This window comes from Microcaecilia unicolor, chromosome 6 (genome assembly GCF_901765095.1).
Source record: "Microcaecilia unicolor chromosome 6, aMicUni1.1, whole genome shotgun sequence".
Taxonomy (NCBI): Eukaryota; Metazoa; Chordata; class Amphibia; order Gymnophiona; family Siphonopidae; genus Microcaecilia; species Microcaecilia unicolor.
Window position 1 is genome coordinate 163824069 of NC_044036.1, and position 26975 is coordinate 163851043.

A 26975-nucleotide genomic window follows, 5' to 3' on the forward strand; every position below is an offset into this window, starting at 1 on the left:
ATAAGTCTGGCCAGCCCTATCCCCGCCTCCCAACCACCAACCCCGCCTCCCACCACCAGCTCTGGCACAGACTGTATAAGTCCGCCCAGCACTATCCTCGCCTCCCAAACACCAATCCCGCCTCCCACCACCAGCTCTGGCACAGACCGTATAAGTCTGCCCAGCACTATCCCCGCCGCCCAACCACCAGCCCCAGCACAGACCGTATAAGTCTGCCCAGCACTAGTCCCGCCTCCAGAGCCGGTGGTGGGAGGCGGGGCTGGTGGTTGGGAGGCAGGGATAGTGCTGGGCAGACTTATACAGTCTGTGCCAGAGCCGGTGGTGGGAGGCGGGGCTGGAGGTTGGGGGCGGGGATAGTGCTGGGCAGACTTATACAGACTGTGCCCTGAAAAAGACAGGTACAAATCAAGGTAAGGTATACACAAAAAGTGGCACATATGAGTTATCTTGTTGGGCAGACTGGATGGACCGTGAAGGTCTTTTTCTGCCGTCATCTACTATGTTACTATCCAGCTTATTTTCGAAAGTGATCGCCTGCCATTTCCCGACATAAATCGGGATGTGGCCAGCGATTTCTTAAAAGCGGCGAAATCGGTATAATCGAAAGCGGCATTTATGACAGCATCGCCGCTTTCCTGTCGCTTCGCTGGTGAAAGTTCAAGGGGGCATGTCGGTAGCTTAGCGAAGGCAGGACATGGGCGGGCATGGGCGTGGCTATCAGATGGCCAGCTTTCGCTGACAATGGAAAAAAAAAAAAGCAGCGCTAAGCAGTATTTCGGTGGGTTTACTTGGTCCTTTTAGTTTCACGACCAAGCCTCAAAAAGGTGCCCCAACTGACCAAATGACCACCGGAAGGAATCGGGGATGACCTCCCCATACTCCCCCAGTGGTCACCAACCCCCTCCCACACAAAAAAAATAAAAATAAAAACCTTTTTTGTCAACCTCAATGCCAGCCTCAAATGCCGTACCCACCTCCGTGACAGCAGAATGTGTTCTATCCTTTGACAGCCTTTCCCTGGTTGTGAGGTGGCTCTCGGGTGAGTGTGACACCTTTTCTGTTAGGTGCACTGCAGAGTCACATCAGCAATGCATTGTGGTGGGTGTAGGGTACTGGGCTCTACTCCCATGGTGCTTTTCCCCCTACTAACTAGGTCAGAGTGTGTCCAGTTTTGTTTCGGGTAGTCCATGAGGTAGTGGCCATTTTTGTAAGCCAGTTTTAGATCCCTTTCATGTGTTACCCACGTTAGAGAACTTAGTTATTACCTTGAATGTTGCTGAAAGAGGGCATTGTACAGCATTCTGCCAGCTCTGAAATACTGTTAATCTCAGTACCAGGGAGACTCTTTGCCAGTGGGGCACAACCTCTGATCTGCAGTTAACTGTGAGTAAACGTGCTTATTCAAATAAAGGACTTTTTCAGAGATTAGTCTTCAGGTGTCAACTGGTGTGCCAAGGTTATACAGCAGCAACAAGTCCTAGAGGCCTGCATGTATGCAGGTCCCTGGAGCACTTTTAGTGGGTGCCACAGTGCACTTAAGGCAGGCGTACCCATGCCCACTGAAAAACAAAACCGGCGTTCTCAACCCCGGCGAACTCTGGCATTTGGCCAGGCTAAACCGTATTATCGAAAAAAAAGATGGCCGGCCATCTTTTTCAATAACACGGTTCCGGCCAGCTATAGCGCCGCCGCCAAAATAGATAGCCGGCGACGTTCGATTATGCCCCTCCACGTTACTATGTATAGTGTGGGGCTCATTTACTATACCACGTTAAGCATTAACACACGCTTAATACAGGAAAAAATGCTTACTGTAAAATGCATTAAAGTGTTTGTGCTAATTTGCTTGTCAGTGCACAGTTATTTTTATTTTTTTTGTGGGGGGGGGGGGGGGAGGAGGTATGCCATGATCAGGGAATGGGAGTGGAAGTATTATCCAGCTAGTGCACTGGCATTAGCGTGTGAAGCATGTGATAACTGGATAACACAGACTACATGCAGGAGAATTTAGCACCTCCTAAATACGAGGCGGTGAGTGCGCTTATGTTTACTAAGGTGCACTGTGGGTGCGTTAGCATTTTTAACGTGCATAAATGGTTTACACGCGTTAAACACTAATGCGCCCATAGAAATGTATAGCGTTTAACGTGCCTTAATTTTAAAGGCGCGTTAGAAATGCTAACACACCTTAGTAAACATACACCATTACAGGTCTTGTGCTCTAATAGAAAAATTAGTGCAGGACCTACAAAAGTTAAAAAAAAAAAAAAATCTTATTTTAGGGCCATGTTAAAAATGGGCTCACTAACAAACCGAATGCAAATTAACAGATACACATTCTATTCATTGTCTCTTGCTCCTCTGTCTCCTGCTGTTATGCAAAGGAGAAAGTAGAGAAGTCAAATTTGAGCAGCTCTTGTGCTCCAGATACCAAGATACAAGTTTGAGTTCCAGCCTTGCAAAAGGATCCATACTTCGACAAACAACAGCTTGTACTTACAGGCCAGACAGCAAAGTTGTGCAATTCACTAACTAGGGATTAAAAGTTTAGAAAAGACAGAATGAAGGTTTTGTGCCTAATGGTTAAGAATCATGATATAATTATATGCTGTAATAGGGTGGCTTTTTAACCCAGAGATATATTTCCAGAAGACAGTCACAGCAATAGATAAATCTGCCAAATTAAGACGCTAATCCAGGAATGATTTAAGCACTTTGCTCAACTTATAGCACAAAGGTTTTTCTGTCGTGTCGCTAGTAAATTACCTGTGTCATATACAGTAGATAGGAGGGTAATTTTCAAAGCCATTGCCTTGGGTAAAACAGTGCTTTACCCATAAACATGAGGTTTTACAAAATTGTCCGCTGGGCCTTTGTGCCAGATAGCAGATATGTATGTAGTGCCTGTTACACATAAGTTGACCTGCAGTGACAAAAGGCAATCTGGAGATTTGCATCCACCTACATTTTTTTGCATTTTCAAAAGTCCATGTGTATTAGTGACCCGCTGAGTGAAAAGGTACCAAATGTACCTTACTTATACCACAAGAAAGAGGGATTTCAACTGTATAATCTTGCAAAATTTCAGTCTCAGGTATGGACTAATTACGTCATTAAAAAATGAGAAACATCCTATACAATAATTTGCACCTCCAACGTTCTATGTCTGGATGCCTGGGTTCGTAACATCCATTCCCACTCATTGCCCCGCCTCACATCAAATCGTAATGACATCAGAGGGTGGAACAATGAGAAGGAAGGGAACGCTGAAGGCGAGCTGTCGTCAGGAGGGATGTTACGAATGGAACGGAAGCCAGCGCCAGCCACCCAGAGAACGTTCAGGTACAAATCGAGGGGAGGAGAGAGTCGCGGTACATCGAGGGAAGGGAGGGAGGATGGGGAGGGGAGGGCAGGACAGAGGAGAATTGATGGACATGGATGGGATGGGAGGACAGTAGAGGAGAGAATCGCGGTCACGGATGGGAGGACAGGGAAGAGGAGAACGCTGGACATGGAGGGGAGGGGAGGGAAGAATCGCTGGATATGAAGGGGAGGGCAGGGGAGAGAGGAAAAAAAAGCTTACAGGACAGCCTACCTAGGGCCCGTTTCATTGCTGAGGAAACGGGCATGGTTCCACTAGTTTATAAAAAAAAAAGCAATTAACCCCAGAAATCACATACCCCCACTTTAGGTACTTGCAGTATTTAGACTGTAGAACATGGAAAACATCAAAGTTGTGAAAAAAATTGCATAGTCCCATTCTACTGACCCTATAGTACACAAAATTTTCAAAAATGAAAGTTGCCCCTCCAGACTTTTGTAGCCTTTGTTATTTGTAACCCGCTTTGATTTCTTTTCACTCAGCAGGTCACATCTTTTCTTGGTAAAACTATCCATGCAAGTTTGCAGGTATAAGTATTCATGAGCAATTTTCCTGGGGTGATTTTCAAAGTTAGAGGAGATGCATATTTCTGCTTAGAAAATGAGCCCAAAGTCTGTGGGTAAATGAGGCCAAATAAGACTAGTTTCAAAATTACCTCTTTATTGTATTTTCATAAACACATTGCACTCCTTTTTTTCCGTGTAACTCCCGAACGCCAAAATGCACTACTGTGGGTGTGCTCAGGTGCCTTGCAGTAGTTCAGGCACCTGTGCACGCTTCCTTGGCCTGTTTGGGAGACAGAGAGTAGACGTGCCCAGCGCTAATCACAGCACAGCTGCATTGTTGCACATCAACCGATTACCATATGAGCCTTTTCCAGGTAGCGTGCGGCGGTGTCCGATTACCACCAGGTAACCCCCTGCGGAAATATTTTTTGAATATTTCCTTTAGTGCCAGAAATGCTGTGTGCTGGGGGTGGAACTACCTCCAGTGCCGAGTTGGGCCGGTGGTAGCTCCAGATCGGCATGCGGTAAGCCCACGGTGGGCCTATTGCCACTTAGTAAAAGGGATCCTAAGTGACTTTGACAGAGTCACAAGGAGCTGCAGTGGAAATCAAACCTGGTTCCCCTGCACTAACAATCAGGTTACTCCTCCACTTCACCTTTTACCTTCGCTGTGTACGTATGTCAGAAGCACTAAGAGGTCCCTCTTGTGCTAATGGCCACGTGCTAATTTGAAAATTAGAGTCTGTAGCTACCATTGCGTAAAAATGTTGGGGGGAAAGACCTCAGACGCTTGTGACACCTCCTGCGCTGTTGTATTATTCAATTTCAGCGTCTCAGTCACAGTCCTGGCTTCAGCCATAGGTCATAACCCCCCCCCCCCCAACAATTTATTTTCAAAAGTGCAAAAACATTTTCAAAATGTGACAGTGATGGAAAAAAAAGTCAAACTTAGCTTTTATGTGGCAGTGTGAGGCAGTGAAAAAAAGATCCCTACGGGGACCCGTTTCACCATACGGCTTCCTCAAGGGACTCCTTTATCACTTGATTTTTTTGGATTGTGGTTATTTTTTGTGAGTGAGTTTCTAGAGTGCTTTGATACTTTGAAAATTAGAGTCTGGCCATTAATAGAAAAAACAGAAATGCGGCCACTTTACAGTCGCACTAAAAGTGGCCTCAGCACATGGGGAAACCCACATATTGATCATAGCATGTCTCCTTTTAACACAGCTTAGTAAAATGGCCCCCTTGACAGGCTATTGGTGTACCATTCACCCTTTTGAACCATTTCATGTTGCACAGGTGTTTGCATGTGTTTTAGAGAATGAGGTGGCTTATGGGAGTTTATCTCTGAGGACGGGTCCGCGAAGGGGCGGGCCAGACTGTATTTTCGAAAAAGATGGGCGTCCATCTTTTGTTTCGATAATACAGTTTGTGCCGGGCAAATGCATCGGATTTGGGCGGATTTGAGCTGGGCGGTATCGGTTTTCAGTGATAATGGAAACCGAAGGCGCCCAGTTCAAAAATGAACAAATCCAAGGCATTTGGTCGTGGGAGGGGCCAGAAGTCGTAGTGCACTGGTCCCCCTCACATGCCAGGACACCAACCGGGCACCCTAGGGGGCACTTGTAAAAAGTAAAAAAAAATTAAAATATCTCCCAAGTCCATAGCTCCCTTACCTTGGGTGCTGAGCCCCCCAAATCCCCCCCAAACCCACTCCCCACAACTCTACACCATTACCATAGCACTTATGGCTGAAGGGGGCCACCTACATGTGGGTACAGTGGGTTTTGGGGGCGGTTTGGAGGGCTCCCATTTACCAGCACAAGTGTAGCAGGTGGGGGGGGGGGGGGGGCTGGGTCCACCTGCCTGAAGTCCACTGCACCCACTAACAACTGCTCCAGGGACCTGCATACTGCTGTGATGGAGCTGTGTATGACATCTGAGGCTGGCATACAGGCTGGAAAAAAAAAGTTATTTTTTTTGGTGGGAGGGGGTTAGTGACCACTGGGGGAGTAAGGGGAGGTCATCCCCGATTCCCTTCAGTGGTCATCTGGGCAGTTGGGGCACTTTTTGGGGACTTGTTCGTGAAAAAAAGGGTCCAGAAAAAGTGACCCAAATTCTCGCTTCTGACGCCCTTCTTTTTTCCATTATCAGCCGAGCGCTCCCATCTCTCCTCGGCCGATAAACATGCCCCAGTCCCGCCTTCACCATGCCTCCAACACGCCCCTGTCAACTTTGTCCATTCCCGCGACAGACTGCAGTTGGAGGCGCCCAAAATCGGCTTTCGATTATACCGATTTGGGCGCCCATGAGAGAAAGGCGCCCATCTCCTGATTTGGGATATGGGCGTCTTTCTCTTTCGAAAATAAGCCTGAATGTATCATATCCTGATTTAACATCAAAGTCCCTTGCAAATATATATAGTCTGATACCTTTATTGTAAATCATGTACCAAAAATTCTCAATATACTGTGCTACATATATTAAAACAAACATACAACACTCCATGCAAATACCTCTTATACGTATTCATTAGGAATCTCCTGAAAACTGGACTGGCTTGGTGTGTCCTGAGGACTGGGTTAAGAACCCCTATCTAGAGAAAGAAAAGAAGAAAAAAAAAACCCAGATGGATATAAACCATAATAAACAAAGAGATAAAGAGTTGTGGATATGGTCATTTTATGCAGATGTATACTGAAAAAAAATTGGATTTACATTACTGAAGACATTGAACGGCATCCAGTGATTCTAGGAAGAACATCTGGATAAAGAAAACCAAGTCTTTTACTGAAATCCTACTTGATGAAAAATAATTTAGGGGACCTTTTACCGCCAACCGTAAAAGGCTTTAAAAAAATGGAAATGGACATGCGGTAAGTTAAACACTTGCTGCGTGGCCATTCCTAGGAGAGCCCTTAATGCCTCCTATTTAGGAGCCAGTAGGGCCTCTGGCTATAGCCCGGCAGTGATCGGAAATACTGGGGGCCTCTTAGTGCTTCTGACATGCATACACAGCGAAGATAAAAGACGAAGTGGAGGAGTAACCTGATGGTTAGTGCAGGGGAACCAGGTTTGGTTGCCACTGCAGCTCCTTGTGACTCTGTGCAGGGAAGCAAGATCTCAGATCAAAATCATGGCTCCCTTCCAGCTTGTGAAACCAAAAAACAGGAAGAGAAGCCAGGCGTTTCTTAAGGTAACGTGATGATGTCACCGGGGGAGTCTGTCGGATATGCCAGATGATCGGATTAGCGAAGGTCAGATCATCGAGACTATACTGTAGTAAGTACCAGGGTGTTTTCGGTGTGCATATTTTGTACTGATTTTCAAAAAAGGAACCACTCAGCCAATTTCTCCCTGAATAATTTGCAACTACATGGGCCACTGCAAATTAGGAGAAAAGATATGAATAATCTGATGCAATCAGTAAATAAAAGCCCTCTATGTTGCTTTACTAAATTGCTTGGATTAATTACCTTGAATGCCCCTCTCTTTAAACAGTCATTAAAAACAAGCATGTGCATGAATGAAGTATGTCAACAGCTTTTAAAGACAACTCTTAAAGATCTATGAAGGGGTAGCTCTTGAAAATGCCTTCATTCATTGACTTTCATATGCTTTCCTGATTCTAATCAAGAGCACATCTAGGGCATTTATCAAAGTTAAATGATGCATGGTTTGAGCCATTTCACACTTGTAATGACAGGAAGAAGGAAAATGTAAAAAGCAACATGGTGTATTTGTATCGTCTAGTCAACTGAAATGAACAGACAGTATTAGAGCAGGTCCAAATGATGATCTCTTGCTATTTTTTTTTATTGAAAATTATTAATTTTACAAGCATTTCCATCTTGTATACAGAAATATAGAGCTAAGATATCTTCAAACCTTTTATGCTTAGGCTTATATATAATCACTAATAGGAACCAATGATAAGAAAATTAACACAAAATTATCTCCCAAACATTTAAACACTTATAAAAATAAACCCTCTGCCTCAGACCACAAAAGAGCGAAGGGGGGCAAACAAAGTATAGGAGATAATAAAGAAGAAAAAATTAAGAGGCATTATGACCTGGTCTAGTGAACACAAATTATCACATAACTCATATACATTAATCTCTAATTTAGGCAGATATTTTCTTTTGCTCCAAAAAAGTTTTGAGCTGCGCAGGGTCGAAGAAAACATACTTGTTATTAACATGGTAAATTATACATTTGCATGGATATTGAAGGAGAAATCAGGCGTTTCTCAAGAGATTGATCCAGGAGTGCGGAAACATCCAGAGTTATATTATCATCCACATGTGATTGTATTTGAGTTCCAACTCCTTCTATTACACCCTGTTTTTTTGAGGCAATCGGTAAGTAGTATATTTTATTTATAGGAGGAATCAGAGTGGGTGAGTAATGAAGAACTTCGATCAAATATTTCTTAAATAATTCCATGGCTGAGATTGCTGTAACTACTGGGAAGTTTAGAACTCGTAAATTCAGCCTCCTTTTATAATTCTGCATCTGTTCAATTTTCTGAGCGGTTATTAAACTATCTTTGACCAATGCAACCGATGTAGCCTTTAAGTTCGATATGTCTGATTGTACATGAGTCATTTGTTTCGACGATTCATTTTTCAATTTATCAAAAGCTAAGCTTAAAGATTCAAGCTTACTTACTATGGCAGTAGTTTCTTGAGCCGTTTTCTCCATTACCTTGGTCAGCTCTTTGATGGCTTGCCAATTCAGGTTTAATGTCAGCACCTCGGGAACCACTTGTTCCACGCTGGAACTCTCAGCTAACTGAGATATGCCACCGCCAACTGAGGAACCTGTAGCACCACCTTCCGATATCTTCGGGTCCTCTGGCTGACTTCTCACGAGAGCTGGACAAGGTGGTAGATAGAGCTCAGGCGAAGAAAGAGATGTTTCCAACCCTGAGGGCATCAGCGCTCCTCTGCCAGCGTCCTTCACTGGGTCCACTACACCTGATTCTTGTGTTCGACTCATAGCAAACCGGTCCAGGGTAAGTTGCAGAGGCATAGAGGTGAGAGTTTTCGGCGGTTGTACTCTCACCAAGCCTTTCCTCTTTGTATGGGGCATCGTGGAAATATATTTTGAATCAAAAGCAGCTTAGCTGTCCGGTCTAGTAACGAGTACCGACCGCCATCTTGACACGCCCCCATCTGACGATCTCTTGCTATTTTTATACAATCAACAGTAGTGTAGAATGAAAGAATAAATAACTCAATTTTTAAAAAATGATCACATCCTATAACCTCTGTTTGACTAACAGAAGCACATCTGTCTTAAGGGCTAGGGGTCCTTTTACAAAGGTGCGCCGAAAAATGGCCTGCACTTTTGTAGATGCATGTATTGGATGTGCGCAGGTCCATTTTTCAGCGCGCCTGAAAAAAAGGCCTTTTTGGGGGCAGAAAATAGATATGCGGCAAAATGAAAATTTGTGCGCGTGTATTTTGGGCCTGAGACCTTACCGCCACCCACTGACTTAGCGGTAAAGTCTCACGTGTTAAACTGGCGATAACCGTCAGTGCACATACAATGCCGACTACCTCCTGGTTAGCGCTGCGTGCCAGAAAATAAAATATATTTTCCGGCACGTGTACTAGATGCGCATAAAAATTGAAATTACTGCCCGGGCCACGCAATAGCTGGGCGGTAGTTCTGAACTGGCACACATTGGGTGCTCGTAGGCGCTTATGCGGTTTAATAAAAGGGTCTCTAAGTTGGTGTTATAATTCTGACATCAAACACATAAGTACATAAGTATTGCCATACTGGGAAAGACCAAAGGTCCATCAAGCCCAGCATCCTGTTTCCAACAGTGGCCAATCCAGGTCACAAATACCCGGCAAGATCCCAAAAATGTACAAAACATTTTATACTGCTTATCCCAGAAATAGCGGACTTTCCCCAAGTCCATTTAATAATGGTCTATGGACTTTTCCTTTAGGAAGCTGTCTAAACCTTTTTAAAACTCTGCTAAGCTAACCGCCTTTACCACATTCTATGGCAACGAATTCCAGAGTTTATTGTTTCATGCTGATATCTTTCTCCCCTTAAGGTAAAATCTTTCTAAGGTTACTCAGACTACTTCAGTATGAGAGCTTGCTATTCATCTATATTAACTTAAATATTTCCTTTCCTACCTTCTTTCCTTAACAAATGAATTCTCTTTCTTTCTTTGGGTCTATTTGCTAAGGTGTATTAATGGATTCATTTATTTGCTTGGATTTATTTACTGCCTTTTTGAAAGAATTTACTCAAGGTGGTGTACAGCAAAAAAATAAATCAAACAAGCAATATACAATTATAGTAGTAAAATTATTCAAATAACAACAAAATATGGCATAGTATGCTACATTATAGTGCCAACACAATACACAATAAAACATTTTAATAGCATAGGGTGTAATATGTTATACACAGAGTTTTGCACTAATAAATTAATGTGCATGCGGATTACTAGAAAAATTGATGGCAAGATTTCTGGAGGAGAATGTAGGTATTGGATTTAGTGTTGCTTTTGTAAGAATCAGAGGAAGATGGCGTGGAGGGGCATTTTCGATATGACGTTTAAGTCCAGCTTTGGATGTTCTGCTATGTAGAAGTATGGAAATACTTTTAAAACAAATGGGAGGAAATATTTTTTCACTCAGTGAATAGCTAGCTCTGGAACTCATTGCTGGAGGATGTGGTAACAGCAGTTAGCTTATCTGGGTTTAAAAAAATGTTTGGACAAGTTCCTGGAGGAAATGTCCATAGTCTGCTATTGAGACAGACATGAGGAAGCCACTGCTTACCCTGTGATTGGTAGCATGGAATGTTGCTACTATTTGGGTTTCTGTGACCTAGATTGGTCACTGTTGGAAACAGGATACTGTGCTAGATGGACCAATATGGCTGTTCTTATGACCCCTCACTAATGTGTATGGAATAAGCCAAGACTTATAAATACTTTTATATTAGGAGAAAAGGACCTCACATGGCCAGGCACATAAACTTCAACAGTCAAATAGCTTCCACAAGTCAGCTTTTAGGTCCCTTTCCAATCATTGGTCCTGAAAATCTCCTATTATACATGCACAATCAACATTTCAAACACTTGTAATATGTGCTATATCGCTTAATTAAATTGTGTGTAGGACAATCGTATAACATTTAAATACTCTCTTAGTTAATCTATATAAACAAATACACTTCAAAATGAACTAAAAGTCAAATTATCCAATCAAAATAAGCAGTTCAGTCATCACAGAAATCCCAGTACTTATTTTCTTATGACCTACCTTCCTACCTCCAACTCCCCTCCCTAAACATCAACAAAAAGATAATTGAATATGTAGAGGTGCTTTGATACAGCCATCCATCTTCAGGGATAATATAGTATAGTCATCCCCAAATCAAAAGCTGCCTATTTAACAAAGAATTTTGAGCCCTAGGCAACAAAGCAGATCAATATGGTTCCCATAGCAACTGGAAACATTTGCACTGTGATTCTTTTGTTGTATCTGCCCCTAATCATGCCTACCCATCTTAAAAATTTCCACTACTCTGAATCCAAAAATTTTGATGATAATCAATAGTGATCTTGTGATATTGTAGTCATTTGCCTAAAAAGTTGATAATAAAGTTTAAGATCTTTAATACTCCTCTTAATGTTGTAGAGGCTTGACACCATAGGCGGTCGGTGGCCCAACTGTTTGGGGAGGCTAAAGGGGGTGGGGTTAGGGGCGGGGCCAGGGGCAGTACTTACTTCCATAATTGTCTGATGACACACAGAAAAAAAAAATTAATAAATAAAATAGTCACAATTAATACCTTTTATTAAATTTAGATATTAGATTGTAAGCTCTATTGAGCAGGGACTGTCTCTTTGTGTCAGGTGTTCAGCGCTGCGTGCGTCTGGTAGCGCTATACAAATGTTAATAATAATAATATTAGATATGTATCATATGTCAAAGAATAAAGTGGTTGCTCAAAGCATAAGCTAACCACAATCGCTCAACTGCAAAACACTATGCACAAACTTGTACAAAAACACACTCACAACCTTACCAAACCATAACAGCACTAATTACAAGTACAGGACGAGCTACAACTTTATGCGTGGAAAGGCAGCAATGTAATTACACTGGGCTCTAAAACACCAGTACACAAGCTAGTGAAAAATATAAAAAATAAAAAGGGCTGCAAATACTACAAATACTACACGCTAGCTGAATACTGCACCTTGAAACACATGACACAACAGATATGAAGGCAAAATACTGAACTGGAAAGTTACCTCAAGAAGTCAGACTCAGCATGCAGCAATACTAGAAAAATTTAAACTTGCATGCAAAATATCACAGATGCACATTTCCAAAAGCTGACATATTCCAATTAATAAATTCTGAATAAAAAAATGTTTTCTACCTTTGCTGTCTGAGTGTTTAGTTTTTCTGTTAGCTTTGGTCCCAGTTTCTTCTGTTGTATGCAGCAATTCTCTTCTCCCCTGCCCTCACCTCCTCTCCAGGGATCTGTTCTCTCCCCCTGCCTTCCCCTTCTCTCCAGCGATCTCTCCCCTCCCCTCCATCCATCCACCCATGGCCAGAAAATCACCTCTCCCCTGCCCTCCCCTCCAGCGATCTGTTCTCTCCCCCTGCCCTCCCCTTCTCTCCATGTCTTGTCCAGCGATCTGACTGTTCCCATCCCCTCCCCTCCATGTCCAGCGATTCTCCCTGCCCTTGCCTTAACCGTTTTACTCTCCCTGGCAGCAATGTCTGTGAAGAAAAAAGCACTGCAGGCTCACCTCTGGCTTCAGCTTTTCCCTTCGCTCTTCACACAGTGTCCCGCCTTCGCGATGATGCATTTCCTGTTTCCGCGAAGGCGGGACATTGTGTGAAGAGCGAAGGGAAAAGCTTATGCCAGAGGCAAGCCTGCAGTGTCTTTTTCTTCACAGATGTTGCTGCCAGGGAGAGTAAAACGGTTAAATACGGGGGGGGGGGGGGGGGGGGGGGGGGCAAGGAAGGCTGCCGGTTGGGGAGAGCAGGAAGGAAGGAGGTACGGTGGGAGAGCTCCCTGGCTGCTGCGCAAGCCCTGCGTTTGTGAGGGCAGCAGCCAGGGGAAGGTCAAAATTGGCTGGGGAGGCTTAGCCTCCCCAAGCCTCTTATATGGGGTGCCTATGCTTGACACTGTACTTAAATATTCTTTAATTCACTGAATTTGTGTAATTTTACTAATGGCCAAGATGAAAATATACAGGGCAAACTCTAGGGGTCCTGTTTACTAAGGTGCGTTAGTGTTTTTAACACGCCTACAATTAGCACGTGCGCTAACTGTGTAGGTGCCTATAGGGATATTGTAGGCGAGTACACGGTTAATGGTCATACATGGTTAATGTGCCTTAAAAAAGCTAACACGCTTATAATGTGCCTTAGTAAACAGGGCCCTAGGTCTATGTCAGTACCCAATTTATTATTTTTAGAAAAAAATATCTTTTCTCTGTTAAATATTAGTAGATATATTTTCTGCGTTTTCTTTAGGGTACACTTCAGTGCCGATATATATATTTTGTGTGGCACTGATGTTCCTATACCATCTTGTGACTCCCATTCTGTATTCTATTATAGAAAATGCATCCTCTCCACTAAGTTGTTATATAACATACCTAGATTTCCAGATAAAATAAATGAACTGTCAAAATCTTAGATCCTGATTTGGGTATTGGCTAGCATAGGAAGATTAAGGCAATTACAGTTTGAGTAATTGGTAACAGATATCAAAGAAATGGTACATTTTGCACTGGTAAAGAGGCATGACCTTTCAAACAAATGGTAAATTGCTATTGCTAGAAAAATAAGAAACTGTGGGCAACACAGTAATTTGGCTATTGTGTAACTACATGCCTTTGAATGTTAGTAATTATATTGGATTTCAGATTACTAACCGGATAAAAGCTGAATTAAGAATACTAATCTGGAAACTGCTCTGGCCATTCAGTTTTCCTTTTGCATAAAGTTGTTGCCAGGAAGTTTTTAGGTGAAAGAAAAATAATACATTTAGCAATGATATAACAACACTTGCTTTATAATGTTTCTAGATGTATGTGGCATTGTACACTGATGAGAAGTGTTCAGGCATAACTCCCTGACCCTTTGCGTTTATAGTCTAGGTGACTACCTAAGGGAAGGGGAGATAATGCAGGCCTAGGATCCAGCACAAAAATTAGAAGCTAGCAACTGAGACCTCTCTGCTAATGGTCCCTCCCCTCCCCATGATCTCCAACAGAGCAGACAGAAGCCAGCAGCCTCCCTCCAGTCCCTGCCCTAATGCTATCAGTAGTCTCTCTCATTCCTTGACATCCTTTCTTCACCTAGTCTGTTTCTCTGCTATTTCCTCACACCCTGCTTTCACCAAGGCCTCTTTCTCTCTCTCCGTTTCCGTTCCTCTCTCTCTCACTCACTCACTCACTCTCCCCACCCCACATCTTGGCCTCCTTTAGTCTCTCCCTTCCCAGATGTTTCAACCTCTTGTCCATTTATAAAATCAACCAACCCCACCCCTTTCCCATCTCCTAGGTGTAACCCGCTCCTCTCACCCAGAAGCGGGTTCATGCTCAGGTGGTGGACTCCTTGAGTTAATCTTGGGGTTCAGGAGACTGGGTGCACGCTAGTTACTTCAGGGTCCCTTCAGGTCCTGTAGCAACAGTCATAGGAATCCTCAGCACACAGCTATGATGGCAATCATTCATGATCTTAGGCAGTTACAAGAGCAATTAGTCTCTCTTTATTGGGTTATGCACTCACACAAAATCCCTTTTGCCTGACCTGCAACCAGTTGACACTCTACAATCACCTTCTCCGATGTATCTTCATCAATCAGTGGAGAATTGGACCCAGTATTCACTGTCCAAGCCTTTCAGGGGTTTACCCTGAAAGGAATCACCAGCTGCAGGCAGACAGCTTTCTATCCTTAAGCCCGGTTTGTAGCGAGACTCTCCAATCTCCAGCCCACAGGTCGGTTTCTCTATTCAGCTCAGGAGATTAACAGTAATAGCTTTGATCCTGTTCCCTTTTCAAGGGTTTCTCAGCAGACACCCTCATTAGTTCCAATGGGTCACTTGGTGGGGGTTTACACTTCATTGACACAGGCTACCAATGACAGGTTTCACAGCACTGCCTTTCCTTAAATAGTAATTCATCAGCTCTACCCCACACTGAGGCTCTACGAATCGACCCCCTCCACTGTGAGAAGGATTCATGATTATTTCCATGCTCGGTTCCTCCCACACAGGACTCCAATTTAAGAGGGGGTTATATAGGCACCCCTCTTTCACAGTCACCCCTTATCTTCTACCTCTTTGGACAGCAAACTTGATGTACCTCCCCTTTCCACTAGAATGGAGGGGAAAGCCAACTATCACCTAGGAGCACATGGTCCGGTGTGGAGTATACTTGAAAGATACTATTGAAACAGGACATTTAGGGAATCCCGGTAGAGAGGTTTCAACAATGCTGAAAGTAAGCCAGGCATGCTTAATGAGAGAGCAGGATAAACGGTGCACATTATCCCCATTCAACATCTAAGCAGCTTGTAGATCCAAGGACAAAACACAATTTGAAGTGCCTGTATACAAATGCTAGAAGCCTAAAATATAAGATGGGATAGTCAGAGTATATAGCACTAAATGATGAAGAAATGTTTACAGAGATTAGGAAAGCTGGCAAATGGGCAACACAATAATAATGGGTGATTTCAATCACCCCAATATTAACTGGATAAATGTTACATTAGGGAGTGCCATGGAGATAAAATTTCTAGATGTAATAAACAACTGGTCCAGGAACAGACAAGAGGGGGAGCCATTTTGGATCTGGTCCTTGTGGCATTCAGGGCATAGTGCAAGAGGTGGTGGTGGGTCCTCTGGGAAACAGTGATCATAACATGATCAAGTTTGAGCTACTATCTGGGATGAACCCGCAAAGGAAATCTATTGTAGCTGCATTTAATTTTCGAAATGGTGACTATAATAAAATTAGGAAAATGGTTAAAAGGAAGCTAAAAGAATTTGCTGCTAAGGTTAGGACACTAAATCAGGCATGGATGTTATTCAAAAATGCCATCTTGGAAGCCTAGACCAGATGCATTCCACATAATTGAAAAGGTGGAAAGAAGAGAAAATAATAGCCAGCATGGTTAAAAGGTGAAGTAAAAGAGGTATTACAGCCAAAAGATTGTCCTTAAAGAATGGAAAAGGACCCAAATGAAAAAAATAAGGAAGCAACATAAGCACTGGCAAATCAGATGCAAAGCATTAATAAAAAAGGCTAAAAAAATATGAAGAGAAACTTGCCGCAGAGGCTAAAACTCACAGTAACAACTTTTTCAGCTACATCAGAAGCAGAAAGCCTACAAGGGACTCTGTGGGACCGTTAGATCATGAAGGAGAAAAAGAGGCACTCAGGGAGGACAAAGTCATAGCAGAGAAACTAAATGAATTCTTTGCTTTGGTCTTTATAGAAGAAGATGTAAGAGATCTGCCTGTACCACAAATGGTTTTCAAGAGTGATGATGCGGAGGAACTGAAAGAAATCTCGGTGAACCTGGAAGATGTAGTGAGACAAATTATCAAAATAAAGAGTAGTAAATCACCTGGACTGGATGGCATACATTCAGGGGTACTCAAAGAACTCAAGCATGAAATTGCTGATCTGCTGTAAGTAATATGTAACCTGTCATTAAAAACGTGCATAATACCAGAAAATTGGAGGGTGGCCAATGTGACGATGATTTTTAAAAGAGTTCCAGGGGTGATCCGGGAAATTATAGACTGGTAAGATTGTCAGTGCCTGGCAAAATAGTGGAAACTATTATAAAGAATAAAATTACAGAATACATAGACAAACATGGCTTAATGGGACAGAGTCAGCATGGGTTCAGCCGAGGGAAGTCTTGCCTCTTCAATTTGCTTCATTTCTTTGAAGGTATGAATAAACATGTGGATAAAGGTGAGTTAGTTGGTGTAGTGTATCTAGATTTTCAGAAAGCTTTTGATAAAGTTCCTCATGAGAGACTCCTGAGAAAATTAAAGAGTCATGGGATAGGAGGCAAGGTTCTGATGTGGATTAGGAATTGGTTATTGGCCAGAAAACAGAGGGTAGGGTTAAATGGCCATTTCTATCAATGGAGGAGGGTGAACAGTGGAATGCTGCAGGGATCAGTACTGGGTCTGGTGCTATTTAACATACTTATAAATGATTAAAGGTGGATAGGTGAGAGCATAATTAGGCAGGACTAGATAGGAAATGAGATTAAGAAAAGGGAGTGGGTAAAATTCAAATAGAATTCTTTGTATTCAGAAAGGCCAGACTGAAGAAATGTGTTTTTAGAAGACTTCTAAAAGTTAGGTAATCATCTGTAAACTTGATTGATTTAGGAAGAGAATTCCAGTACTATTTAACACATTTATTTATAAATGATATGGAAATCGGAACAACGAATGAGGTGATCAAATTTGCAGATGATACAAAACTATTCAAGGTTGTGAAAACACATGCAGACTGTGAAATATTGGTGGAAGACTTTAGGAAATTGGAAGACTAGGCATCCAAATGGCAGATGAAATCTAATGTGGACAAATGCAAGGTGAGGCACATTGAAAAGAATTATCCGAATCATAGTTACCTGATGCTAGGGTCCACCTTGGGGGTCAACACTCAAAAAGAAAGATCTAGGTGTCATTGTAGATAATATGCTGAAATCTTCTGCTCAGAGTGCAATGGCAGTCAAAAAAGCCAACAGGATGCTAGGAATTATTAGGAAAGGTATTGTGAATAAGACCGAAAATACGATAATGCCTCTGTATCGCTCCATGATGCAACCTCACCTAGAGTATTACTTTCAGTTCTGGTCACCACATCTCAAAAAAGATATCGTGGAATTAGAAATGGAACTCCTCTTGTATGAGGAAAGGCTAAAGAGGTTAGGGCTCTTCAGCTTGCAAAAGAGATGGATGAGGAGAGGTATGATTGAGGTGTACAAAATCCTGAGTGGTGTAGAATGAGTAGAAGTAAATCAATTTTTTTACTTGTTCCAAAAGTACAAAGACTAGGGGACACTCAAGGAAGTTACATGGAAATACTTTTAAAACAAATAGGAGGAAATATTTTTTCACTCGATAAATAGTTAAGCTCTGAAACTCTTTGCTGGAGGATGCGGTAACAGTGGTGTTAGCGCATCTGGGTTTAAAAACCATTTGGACAAATTCCTAGAAGAAAAGTCCATAGTTTGCTATTGAGACAGACTAGGAGGAAATATTTTTTTCACTCAATAAATTGTTAAGTTCTGGAACTCTTTGCTGGAGGATGTGGTAACAGCGGTTAGCGTATCTGGGTTTAAAAAAGGTTCAGACAAGTTCCTGGAGGAAAAGTCCATAGTTTGCTATTGTGACAGACATGGGGAAGCGACTGCTTGCCCTGAGATTTATAGCATGGAATGTTGCCACGAGTTGGGTTTCTGCCAGGTACTTGTGACCTGGCTTGGCCACTGTTGGAAACAGGATACTGAACTAGATGGACCATTGCCCGACTCAGTATGGCTACTCTTATGTTCTTATGCTTTGTACTGACTCATACCAAAGAAATAAGTGCTTCATCTACATCTGATGTACCTCCTCTTCCCATTGTTATCTATTGCTGCCATTGCCTCCCACTGAAGAAACGAGCGTTCAATCTGCATCTGAACCTGTGACTTTCATTACATTTAGGCTACATGGTGCAGAAACTCTGGTGCAAGACTTGTGGCCTCAATTCCTAAGAGGCATGTACCAGAAATCCTGCACTGCTTGGCTTAAACCTAATGAAAGCCACCCATGCAGCTGTAGATTGAGCACCATGGTTCAATTTTTAGGTGTCATGGAGGGGCAAAATGGAAAGATCGTCCAAGTACGAATTAGGGCGTTCTTACGATAACGTCCAAAAATAGACCTGTATAATGGAAAAATAGTGTGGGCGTTTTTCGATAATCGATTATCCCTGTAAGAAAACAATCAAATGACGAGCGCAGAAGCGTGACTAAATTGGGCGCCCTAAGATGGTCGATTATTGCAGGTGCAAATGACCAAATCACGTGGTGTGTAAAATAATGTACAAAGGTGTATCGCAAGTACAGTACATGTTGTTCAGGCCATCCGGGTACGGAAATATATGAGGAACGCATATATGTGTCAACTAAAGACATATCATGCTGCTCCACCCATACTTTCATCATATGTGCCCATCTGAATGTCCGGATCTGCATGCACTGTACACCTACTGAACATGCAGTAAATGCATATTGTGTATATGTGAAAAGGGTCGGGTGGGGTGCGTCATACTCATCTATATAAGGCACGTTTCACACTCCTGCAGGCATGTGCACGTCAAAGACGTCTATGCTTACGAGGGCGTCCACGTGCTGATAGGGGCCATATATGGAATGGTCATCCATATATGGAGCTGTGCATGAAACGACGTCCCTCACGCAAGGTCGTCTATATAAGGCACTTCTTTTCCAACACGTGGAAAAATGGCACAAAGGCGAGAGCCCAATTTTGGCGAGGAGGAGAGTTTGCTCCTCGTCAGGCTGTGCGTAAGGCACCGCCACACCCTCTTCATACAGCACCACCACCTGCCCCCCAGGCTGCAGGCCATGCGAGCCTGGTCCCGCATCCGAGAACGATTAGAAAGGTAAGGTTATGGCCCAACCCCCCTCCCCTCCTGTACCTACACATATAACAGCTCCGTCATCAATGTTACCACCAGTAACTGGAGTGTCCATGCAAGGATCATGAGTAATATAGGAACATGCACAATCACTAATAATTTGTATGTTATTTAAACGACCACCATTCCCACATCCCTACAAGAATGTATTTCGTTAGGTTAGTATCGTGACTATGCTATTAGTGTTATGTGAAAATTTCGTTAGTTATGTGAAGGCCACATTTTCCAACCCCTCTTTGCAGCCAGTGGGTTACAATGCCTCCGAATAGTGGAAGCATGAGACCAATGAAACCTATACCATACTTTATAACATGGTCATGATAACACATATAAAGTAGTTTAACAAGCATACATTATAATGTATACAAACGGTACTGTCTGGCCTCATGCCCACCTCTCTGGCATCATCTGCATAGGAACCAACTCGGTGGCTGCTGTGGGTGCTTCACCACCCCACCCCCAATATCAAATATGTATGGAGGGAGGGGTCATCTCCACTGGGGGTTCCACCCCCCAAAATGGTAAAAAGGTGGCTCCTATGATTCACTACCAATGGAGGTGCCCCCCCCCCCCCAACACTGTAGACCCTCTCTCTCTGGTATGTGAATAGCAAATGAATGTGTGCAGAGGACAAAAAGGACCAACACCCCTGACCCCTGCTCTACAAACTTATATCTTACAGATGCTTTGGAGTCCACCGGGACCTCGAGTCCCTAAGGAGGCGGTTCCGCCGGGTAAGGCGGGAGAGGCCCGACCTCATCCGGGCGGTGCGAAGGCACCTCAGGGCTCGCCGTAAGTATTCAAAAACAGGACACCTGTACACATTACTACATACATTTCATGAATAAAGCAAATGTGTTGTACAATATCACTTCCCATGTGCCTAATAGCCACCTAGTAATACCATATCTGTCCCAGATCAAGGATGCAGGTTGCAGGGGTTCTCCCATGAGCGTGCTTGCAACGTCCGACCATCCCCCCGAGATGAATGAGATGATATGCCACACTTTACTATTCCCCTTATTGTGGTGGCTGATTACTGTGTCCTGGTACAGGTGCCTGAGGCCCTACTTTTACTGCATGTTATGGCCTAAATCACATAAAAGAATTGTGTTCAACACCCTTCCCACTGCCCCCCCCCCCAATAACTCCTACAACAACTGCCCATCAACCCCTCGTTGCATCTCACAATGCAAACATGCTGGTCAGCAATGAATTTGGTATGCCCACATGTCTTGCGTGGTGTGTGTCAGAGGAGGGTCCAGGGTTCTGTTTCATGTCATCTGATGCAGCTCATTCCCCGTGGGCATAGGCTACGCCTTACCACACCCTGCCCCATCCCCTGCCTCACGCCACCCAGCTACTGCACTATGCAAGCCATGGTGTATGCACTGATCTCAATCACACTCCTTTTACATACACGGGGCTCCACCAGCAGGAAGTTGAGCGGCAGGATGAGGAGGGCCACCACCTCCAGGAGGAGGAGGAGGAGGAGGAGGAGGAGCAGGAGGAGGAGCAGGAGGAGCAGGAGGAGGGGCACATGGAGGAGGAGGAGGAGCAGCAGCCAGGCCAGGAGGCGGGCCACCAGGGAGAAGAGGAGGAGGAGGACTCGGAGGAGGGAGTCCTCATCATAGACATTCCTGAGGACCCCTCCCCACCTGCAGCTCCTTATGAGGGCTCTCCCTCCCCACCTGCAGCGCCATCGCCTGGCCCACCTCCATCCCCTGGGCCAGCTTCTGTGTCCCCTGGCCCACCTCCATCCCCTGGGCCATCTTCCGTGTCCCCTGGCCCACCTCCAGCCTTTGGCCCGGCTACGGTAGTGCGCCTCCTGCAGCAGCTGGTAGATGGCCAGCACCAACTTATAGTTGGCCAGCAGCAACTTCTAGTTGGCCAGCAACAGCTGCTGCAGGAGGTGACAGCCCTACGGCAGGGCAATGAGCAGCTCCAGGGCCCACTAAGGGTACTGCTGGGGCTGCTCATTGCCCTGCTACAGAGGGCCTTACTAAGAGGGCGTGGCCGCCCTTAATTTAAATAGGGGGGGCCTGTTGGGGTTGTGTGTGTGGGGGGAGGGAAATGTTGGGGTTGTGTGTGTGGGGGGAGGGAGGGAATTGTTGGGGTTGTGTGTGTGGGGGGAGGGAAATGTTGGGGGTTCTGTGGGGGGTGGGGGAGGGAATTGTTGGGGTGTGTGGGGAGTTGTGGGGGGGGAGGAGGGCATTGTTGGGGTTATTTTGTAGGGGTGGGGGTGGGGGGGGGGAAATAAATGTTTGTTATAATATAACTATCAGGGTGTGTGTGTGTGTGTTTGTCTCCCTTGTGCATTACATATCACCAAATGGTGCTGTTGAGTTGAGAGGAAGGAGGCAGCAATATGCATAGCATTAAATGTGCTGTGTGAATGAGAAGGTGATGTATGTCTGAGAATGTTGGCCAGACAGAACGCCACCTGTTCATTCCAACCTGCATGGCTATATATGTGCAGGGGGGTTGGGCCGGGGAGGCTGGCTGGATATTTGTGTTCATGAATAAAAATGGCCAGCCAGCCAGCATCTCTCTCTCCCTTCCTCCCTCCCCTCCACCATACTGACCCACAATACAGAGTGCCATCAATAAGAGATGAATATTGTACCACGTGTGATCTGCCAGGTACACACTTCCACATAACTCCAGGTACCACATACACAGTGTTTGCTGTCTGATGGACACATATCCTTACCCACAAGCCACATTGGTGGGGGGGGGGGGGGGGGGGGCCAAGAAGGACCTACAAACAGCTGGCTCATATTTTCACATTGAATACATCAGCTATGGTATATAATGCTGAGGAGCAAAAGGGAAACAATGGGAAACCCAATAGATGGATGGTTACTTCATCACAGTTGCAATGTAATACTTGTGTTAGGGAAGGGCACAAATAAAAATGGTGCTCATCATTTGCAGGTGTGATCACACTTTCTCCAGTAGTTGATCAAGGTGTGTTACATTCAAGTATTCTGGGTTTGTGTCAAACTTTGTCCCTGAAGTGACTTGCCTTAGGTGGGATTTGAACCAGCAACCTTATGATTATAAGGCTGGTGCTCTAACCACTAGGCCACAGCAGCCACCAGGCTTTAGCCACCACCAGTTACTTTGGGTTGGTACCTGTACACACACCCCTCTCCCTCACCACCACGTCATAGGCCTCAGTGGCACTACCTGTAGCCACCTCGATCATTTTGTCCAGGCTACCGATTAAAACAATGTAATGTGCATGTTCCCTACCCTACTACCTATGGAGCAATTTAGGAAGGTGTTCCATAATGTGCTATACACATCCATTGCATTAATCATTCTCCCCTCCCCCGCCTATGGACCTTGAGAATGGGTGGCCACTTCATAAATGGGGACTGGGGTACACCACATAAACAAGGAAGATGGAACCTACCGGGAACCAATACAGCACCTCCAACAGCTGGCCCACACCACTGAGGACCTGCCAACCCCACAGTACAGTGCACAGGAACCTGGTGAAAACAGAGCTACCTAACATCTGACTCCAGACTACATACATACAGTGAATGCACACTCCTTGACTATGAGCACAAAGAGAAGAGGTGGCAGACAAATGAGAGCTTACCATGAACGTCTGTTTCAAGACTGTGTAGTGCGCCTTTTATCTTCTGGAACATTAGCTGCACATCTCCCTGATTGAAATGACCGTTACCGAGGGGTGCATGATTTGGGGTGAGTGTAGCAAATTCGTGGCCCCCACACACTGCCTGCTACAACCAGGCAGAGAGAATGGGAGAAAGGAAGGGAGCATCAGGCGATGTGGAAGAGAGGAAACGGAAGGCGTGGTGGCTGAGGGCCAACAATAATTCCCCCCCCCCCCTAAATACACAGGTGTACCCAAGCATGCTAAGTGAGGGTAAAAACCCTGTAAATGATTATTACGAACAACCGGCAAGGTCTCAGTGCAGGAAATGGCAGGTAAAATGGCAATGAAGAAAGGGAAGGCAGGTGGAGACGCCCATACTTTACTACTCATAATCGAAACCATGTGTTCCTAATCGCTATCTGAGCTGGGCACGCTTAGGAATTATGTGTATAATGGAAAAAGAAACGCCCATATCAGAATCGCCTATTCCCCCGTCTGAATGGGCGTTCTTGGCGCCCATATAAACGCCCACTCCGTATTTTCGAAAATCCCATTGGTACAATGCCACCACGCATGCCGCCGACCCGGAAGGGTAATTTTCTCGAGGCAGAGGTGGAGCTCCTGGTGCAAGAAATTGTACAGCGGCACCGGAGTCTGTTTGCTCCCACAGGGCAGAGGCTGGCAGCAACAGTAAAGCAGCGGGAATGGGAGGCAGTACGGGACAGCCTGAATGCTGTCTTCCATGCTGGGAGAGACGTGGAGGACTGCAAGAGGAAGTGGCGGAAGCTGAGGAGGGATGTTCGGAGGAAGGCGGGGGCCAATCCCCCAGGCAATGACACTGCCAACCTTACACCCATGGAGCTGATGGTGTACTCCCTCCTACCCCAGGAGGGCATCCACGGGATTGGCTCCATGGACACCTCGGGCCAGGCTGAGGACTCAGGTAGGTGTTTCATTATGCAGTTGGGGTATCTGTTGTGCTGCAGTACACTTGTGTTATAGAAGTTGGGGTCAGGGGGAGGGAGGTGAGGAGTGGGGGGCAGGAGGAGGGAGGGAGATAGGTGGGGGGGGGGGGAGTATCTCTGGCTGTCTTTATGTATAGTAACAGGCCACCTTTATGATGCTGTTTTGACCTGGTAACCCCTACTCACTAGCTCTCTACCCTTACTCCCTATCCCTACCATTGTCATTGGGTTTCCTCTTACTTGTCCTGTGTGCCCATATTTATAGAATTAATTGTAAGCTCTATTTGAGTAGTGGTAGTGGTCATGTGTGTTATAGGAGCAAGCAGACAGGGTGGGTGCTGTGTGTGTGTGTGAGCACCCCCAATATTGAGGAAAGATCATGTAGCTGTGCAGGGAGGAGTGTTGGTCACTGGGCTTAGCACCCCCAATACTACTTTCCAGTTGGCTCCTATGGGTGTGTGTAGGTTACTACTGTGGCAGAACTCTGGGGGCCGTCCTTCCCTACTACTCCCTCCTATTTTCCCATTACCAAACTGTGCCTAGTTCCTCCTGTGACCTCTGTGCTCTACTGAGTGTGGGCCACATGCATTCAACTGAAGGAGCCTGTAATGGGGGTCATAAAGCAGTTCTATGCAGTTTAGCAAGTCAGTAGTAACACAACACATGCTGCAATGTTGTTCAATTTAACAATTATACAACTAACAGCTTGTGCACAACGTTGTGAGTGGTGTCCTTCTCTTGGCTGCTCATCCACCACCTCTACCCAGCTGCCTGCGGGCCTCTCTCTTTCGTACCCGTGTCAATTCCATTCCTCCTCACCATCTCATCTCTTTGCTGGGTCATCAGGTTGGGGGACATACCAATGTATATGAATGCTGAAAGACAAAAGTGGGTTATTTGCACCAACACTATTCCTCACTCTTGTGCTATACAGGTGAAGACTCAGAGGAGGCTGGCCCTAGTGGCCTGCAAGGCCAACGCCCTACACCATCCGTCCAGCCTGAACCTCCACAGCCTGCAGCACCAGCAGTCCAGCCTCCACCACCTGCACCAGCTGTGCATCCTCCGCATCCACCACCACCTGCACCAGCTGTCCAGCCTCTACCACCTGCACCAGCTGTGCATCCTCCGCGTCCACCACCACCTGCACCAGCTGTCCAGCCTCTACCACCACCAGCTGTCCAGCCTCTGCCGCCACCACCACCACCTGCACCAGCTGTCCAGCCTCTGCCACCACCACCACCACCACCTGCACCAGCAGAGGCCGCACCTCCAGCACCGGAGGACTTTGTTGAGGAGGAGGAGGGCCCAGCTCCCCGCCAGAGGCCATCCGGCCAAAGGAGGCAACTCCTGCGGCTGGCCACGGAGCTACTCCGCCACAACGTGCGCTTGGAGGAGTACCGCCAGCAGAAACTGGAGCTGCAGCGCCAAGCACTGGAGGCACAGCAGCGAGCACACCAGGAACTCCTCCAGGCGCACCGTGAAGGCCACCAGGAGGTGCTCCAGCAACTGAGACGGCTGGAGCAGAGCATCCAACACCTGCGCCCTCAGGGCACCGCGCCTACTCCAGCCCCCGTGCTGCTGGAGCAGCCCCTGCCATCAACATCCTCCTCCACTGACCACCAGCAACCACCAGCTAAGAGGTGGGCATTGCGCTCCTCAGCCTCCGCACCCACTCCTGCAGCACCCGCGAATTCTGCTCCCATTCTGGGTCCTGTGGCCAGACCACTAGAAGCAAGAAGGTGGCCCGATTTCCACGTTGCAGCCGAAGCCGCAGGCTGCCGTGGGGATAGGGAGGAGGACACTGGGAGCAGCAGCTCAGAAGAGACTTCCCATGCAGCACCAGCTGCAAAGGAAGGGCGTGGGAGGGGTAGGAGGGGACGGGGGAAGGGAAGGGGAAAATGATGGGACATGCTGTAGGGTGAGGGTTGGTGGGAGGGGGGTGGGTGTGGGAGGGGGGTGGTGGTGGTGGTGGTGGTGGTGGGGTTGACCAAACACATATGCACTGTATGTACAAAATAAATGTTCACTTACATTCACCTAAAACTTGTTTCAATGAGTCTTTGTCTTGCTCTTACGCCAAGCTGGTAGGCATTGAGCTCTGCTCTGTGGGCTGGGGGTGGAGGGGGCTCCTCTTCCAGCTCATCTGGGGCCTCTTCTGGTGGTGGCTGTGGCTCCTCTGGGAGAGGCTGTCCTCTGCGCTGAGCCAAATTGTGTAACATACAGCACGCCACAAAGATCTTGGCCACCTTTTCTGGACTGTAGAGCAGCTCTCCTCCAGACCGGTCCAGACAGCGGAAGCGGTTTTTCAATAAACCAAAGGTGCGCTCAATGATCCCCCGGGTGCTGCGATGTTTCCTGTTGTAGGTTTCTTCTGCCCCTGGTTGTGGGTGGATCAGGGGGGTCATGAGCCATGTCCTCTGCGGGTAGCCTCGGTCACCTTTGCAGAAAAGCAGAATGAGATAGATGAGTGTGTATCGCTTGGAGCAGGTACAGGGGGGGCGGGGGGATTTGGATAGTGGGTTGTGGTGGAGGAAGCCAGGGCGGAGGGTTGCCCAGTGGAGGAGGTCTAGTATGGGTGGTACATGCATGTTGCACTTACCTAGTAGCCATCCACCAATGAACTCCCCTCGCTCGAACCTGCGGAAGATGCCCGAGTGCTGTAGGATGTAGGCATCGTGGCTGGAGCCGGGGTACCTGGCACACACGTCTAATATCTCCCCCTGG